Source organism: Myotis brandtii, unplaced genomic scaffold (assembly GCF_000412655.1).
Source record: "Myotis brandtii unplaced genomic scaffold, ASM41265v1 scaffold191, whole genome shotgun sequence".
In the NCBI taxonomy this organism is placed as follows: domain Eukaryota; kingdom Metazoa; phylum Chordata; class Mammalia; order Chiroptera; family Vespertilionidae; genus Myotis; species Myotis brandtii.
This window is the reverse complement of record NW_005357115.1, coordinates 3,545,790-3,550,858: the sequence shown is the minus strand read 5'-3', so window position 1 is coordinate 3,550,858 and position 5,069 is coordinate 3,545,790.

Genomic DNA, 5,069 nt, shown 5'->3' with positions numbered 1-5,069 from the left:
GATGGGGTGACATAACCCTCTGGAGTCTTCTCATTTTTAAGAATGGGGTCCATGTGGTGGGATGGTTCTGAGGGCAGTTTATTGAAAGTTACAAGTTTACCTTTTACAGGGGTAATGGCAGATGATGTCAGTAGAGTCTTTCATACATGAAAATAGAGACGTGTGCAGGTTACATTTCCATTCAAAAAGCCAACTTTTTGGCCCTGGCCGGGTAGCTCAGTTGGTTAGTGTTGTCCTGACACACCAAGGTTCAGGATTTGATCCCCAGTCAGGGCACATACAAGAAGCAACCAATGAATGCACAAATAAGTGGAACAACAAATTGATGTTTCTCTCTCTCTCTCTCTCTCTCAAATCAATAAATTTTTTTTAAAAAATCCAACTTTTTAATGCATCTATTGTTGCTGCAGATGCTGAGAAACAAACTGGTTTAACACAAATACTTGGAAATATGAATTAACAGCAGAGTGAAGGCTTTCTAAAGCAAAGTTGATAAACAAGCTGCAAGGACCAGCAGTGCCCACAGGGTATTTCAATTTATAAAGCTTCCGGGCAGGTGTGCAGAGTCCCTGACCACATCTAGTTGTGTAATGCAAAGTGATAGAGGAGTCTGTGTTCAATCCAGAGTCAGCAGTATAAGGTTCACAACTTTACACTGAACATTTTTTAAAATATATTTTATTGATTTTTTACAGAGAGGAAGGGAGAGGGATAGAGAGTTAGAAACATCAATGAGAGAGAAACATCGACCAGCCGCCTCCTGCACACCCCCCACTGGGGATGTGCCCGCAACCAAGGTACATGCCCTTGACCGGAATCGAACCTGGGACCCTTCAGTCCGCAGGCTGACACTCTATACACTGAGCCAGACCAGCTAGGGCATTACACTGAATTTTTTTTAAAATATATTTTATTGATTTTTTACAGAGAGGAAGGGAGAGGGATAGAGAGTTAGAAACATCAATGAGAGAGAAACATCGACCAGCCGCCTCCTGCACACCCCCCACTGGGGATGTGCCCGCAACCAAGGTACATGCCCTTGACCGGAATCGAACCTGGGACCTTTCAGTCCGCAGACTGACGCTCTATCCACTGAGCCAAACCGGTTACGGCAACACTGAATTTTTGATGGTTCAGGTTACTGATTTGCGGTTGGTCACATTTTTAGATGAATCAATTCACTTGTCCAATTTGTATTTATTTAGAACCCTGTAATGAGAATGAGCATGGCCTATTTGGGCTTGTGGAAGCATACATGAAGTGAGATTTTTTTCGTGTCATGCACTGAGCTATAGCCCACCCTCACATCATCTCATTTAATCTTCACATCACCTCTTTGATGTAGCTATCAGTATCTCGGCTACATGGAGGAGAAAATGGAGGCTTAAGGAGATTAAGGAACTCGATCCAGGTCACTTAGCAAACAAGTTGTGCAGCCAAGATTTCAATCTAGGGAGGGCCCCTAATAACCAGTTTGAACTTTATTGTAATACTAGAGGCCTAATGCACAAAATTCGTGCAAGGGGCTCAGCCCCTGCCACCGAGGCGGAAGGATGTCCGGTCTAATTAGCATATTACATTTATTATTATAGACTAGAGGCCCGGTGCATGAAATTCATGTAAAGTGGGGGAGGGTGTCCCTCAGCCCAGCCTGCACCCTCTCCAATCCAGGACCCCTCGGGGCATATCTGACTGCCGGTTTAGGCCCGATCCCTCTCCCAGTCCGGGACCGCTGGCTCTTAACTGCTCACCTGCCTGCCTGCCTGATTGCCCCTAACCTCTCTGCCTGCTGGCCTGATCGCCCCTAACCGCCTCTGCCTCAGCCCCTGCCACTGTGGCTTTGTCTGAAAGGAGGATCTGGTCTAATTAGCATATTAACCTTTTATTAGTATAGATAATATTGTAATTCTGTAGATCTACAGACCTTTTTGGTTCTCCAACTCGGGAATGAAAGGAAGAGCTGTCTGGTGGCATATTACAGGATTCACAGGAGGAGGAAAGAACTGGAGTGCAGGGAGATCAGATAGGAGGTTGTGGCAGCAATGCACGCCCTGAAGATGGAGTGATTAGAGTTTGGAACTAGAAAACCTGGTTCCAGCCCATCTCTACCATGATGCTGCTGACTGGGGTACCTCAGGCAAGTTACAGCCACCATATCTCTGGAGCCTTCTTACTCCTCCCTAAATAATGGGTTCATAAATTGAGATGACAAAATCTCTTGGTTCTTTCAAATTCTAAAATTCTGCCTGATGCCTTTAAATTTTAATGCATTCTAAAGATTTATATATGAAGGCCCTAAATATCATCTGGAATCCAAGAAAGAATTTAGATGTCATAATTCTTAACATAGTTTTCAAAGTACAAAAGAGTAAAATTGTTTTTAAGAAGGTTTTCTAAACCAGACAAGCCAATTGTTTCTGCACCTTACTGTTTCCTTTGTTTAAGAAAATGATTTGGGTATTGCTGCTACAGCAGTGGTTGATGAATCAAATAGGAATATTACTCTGGAAACAAATGAAATGATTTAAATCCATCTCTAAGAAATGTTGGAGGCACAAATTGTATTGCCATCATATTAATTTGTTTTCTGAGCTCATATTTAATTCAAAATGTGATATTCCTTTAACTGGTCCAATCAACAGAGTTTAGAGCGATTTTAGATGGAGAACACAGGAAATAAATACAGTAATGTTGGAGCAAATAATCAACAAAATAATTGATCTGTATTCTGTGGCTTATGATGCTTCTAGAAAGTATTTTTAACAATTCCCTGAGGAATTGGCTCTTGTTGAAGCCAGGCTCTTCTCTCAACTCACATCTGCAAACTTTTCTCCATCCTCATCTGCTATAACAAATCCGTGTCCAGGCTCTGCTGAGCCCTCGGCCTCCATGTTTCCTTTCTCATCTACGAAGACTTGGGGATGGGGTTTTCATTCCTGGGTTGCAGAAATGGACTTCTCCTTAGACATACCCAACAGGCAAAGGAATCTTCCTTTAATAAAGGCCATTTATATGATTAAAACCTTCTAGGATGAAATCTAAATTCTGCAGTTGAGATCCCCATCCTTACAGCCAAGCGAATGCATCCATTCGCTTTCTTTAGACTTTAATCCTTCACATCTGAGAGTTTTCTCCTTGGAATGCTCTGTTCTTTCAGCCAGCTCATGATCATCACCTCCTTTGATTCTATCCTGAAACTCACTTCCTTCAGGATGTTTTCCTGGTTTAGTAGCTACTTAGCAAAGAAACAACTCCTACTTTTGAGCTTTCAATCATATTAAATACTTTGAAGATAAATTATTCACATCTAGGGGTAAATAACTTATAGATTTTAATTCTTTAAGAAACCACCCACCGCCCTGGTTTGGCTCAGTGGATGGAGCGTCGGCCTGCGGACTGAAGGGTCCCAGGTTGGATTCCGGTCAAGGGCATGTACCTTGGTTGTGGGCACATTCCCAGTGGGGAATGTTCAGGGGGCAGCTGATCGATGTTTCTCTCTCATCGATGTTTCTAGCTCTCTATCCCTCTCCCTTCCTCTCTGTAAAAAATCAATAAAATATATTAAAAAAAAGAAACCACCCACCAATAAACTAAAAAAATAAATAAACAAACAAATAAATAATTAAAAGGAAAAAGGAAAGAAACCATCCAAACAAAATAGAAACAGCAGAATCATAGATACATAGAACTGACTGACAGCTGGAGGCCTGGATGAAAAAGGTAAGGGATTAGATAAAAAAACACCAAAAACCCGCAGACACAGACAACAGTATGGTGATTGTCAGAATGGAAGGGGGCGCAGGGTGATGTGGAAGAGGGCAAAAGGGGGATAAATGGTGGCAGAAAGAGACTTACTTTGGGTGGTGAGCACAGGATGCAGTACGTAGATGATGTGTCATTGAGTTGTACACTTAAAACCTGTATGGTTTTATTAACCAATGTCATCCCAATAATTTAATTTTAAAAAAGAAAAGGAAAGAAACCACGTAGTGATTTTGTTTTTTTTACTTTGTGAGAGAACACTCCCAATTTTCAGTGTCTTATCCCCGCCCCTCCCCAATCCATACTAGACCTAGAGCAAAATGACTCTTTTTGGTGACCTCTAGTGGGCACGAGACAATCCTACAAAATTACGAAAAGTGAAGGGCAAAGTAAAACCCTTCTTAGTAACCAGCTGGGTTACTCTCAGGTCAGATGACCGAGCATCCCACCCAGCTCCACCCTTATTTTTTTCTTCCAGTATTTGTTTTGCATTTAACATAGTTTGCCTTACGACTCACCTGTTTCAGCTCTGCGCGGGCTGGACTGCCGGTGTCAGATGTCGCGTGAATTGCTGGGAGCAGTTTAAAATAATCCTGGCCAAGCGGAACCCATTGTCTAGGCATGGACCAGAGCAGAGCACAGGGCAGTTCGCCCTGCGGAGTCTTCAGGGGTTCTTAAAGCTCCAAAGGCCGGTGCTGCAGCCAGCTTGGGGATGCACGGGGGCAATCAAGACTTTATGAAAAGGAGGATGCAGACGAAGGCAAGGAGCAACTCTGTTCTTGCCGGTGGCAAGGCGATTCTCCCCAGACTTCCACCCCACTCTACAGGAAGAGTCATGATGGGGTCCGGGCGCGCTACCTGTAGGCGCCCTCTTAGGACCGGTGCCCCAGAAAGCGGGGACCGGGGCCGTTCTCCTCCGCGGGAGAGTGGCACCGAGGTTGGGCGTTGGGGTGTGTGGCCGCCCTCGGAGCACGCGGTACGTGATCTCCGCGCCGGGAGAGGAAGAGCAAAGTCGGCAAGGAAAGCAATTGCTGGGGTATCTTCTCTGAGAAACCCTTTGGTCTCAGAAACCGAGCTGGGTTCTGGATAGTTTCTGGAAAAAGCTCTCGTTTCAAACGCCGTCTGTCCCCGCCCCTCCAATCCCGCACCCCAGTCCTCACCCGTGCTTACCACGTTCCCTCCCTTTGGGGGCTGATAACGGGCTCTGGGGTACTGTCCAAGCCATCCCGATGGCCCCGGGCGGGACGCGGGAGCAGGTATCCCAGCCGCGGGGCTTGGCTCCCCCCTCCACTCGGGGCTCCCCGCTC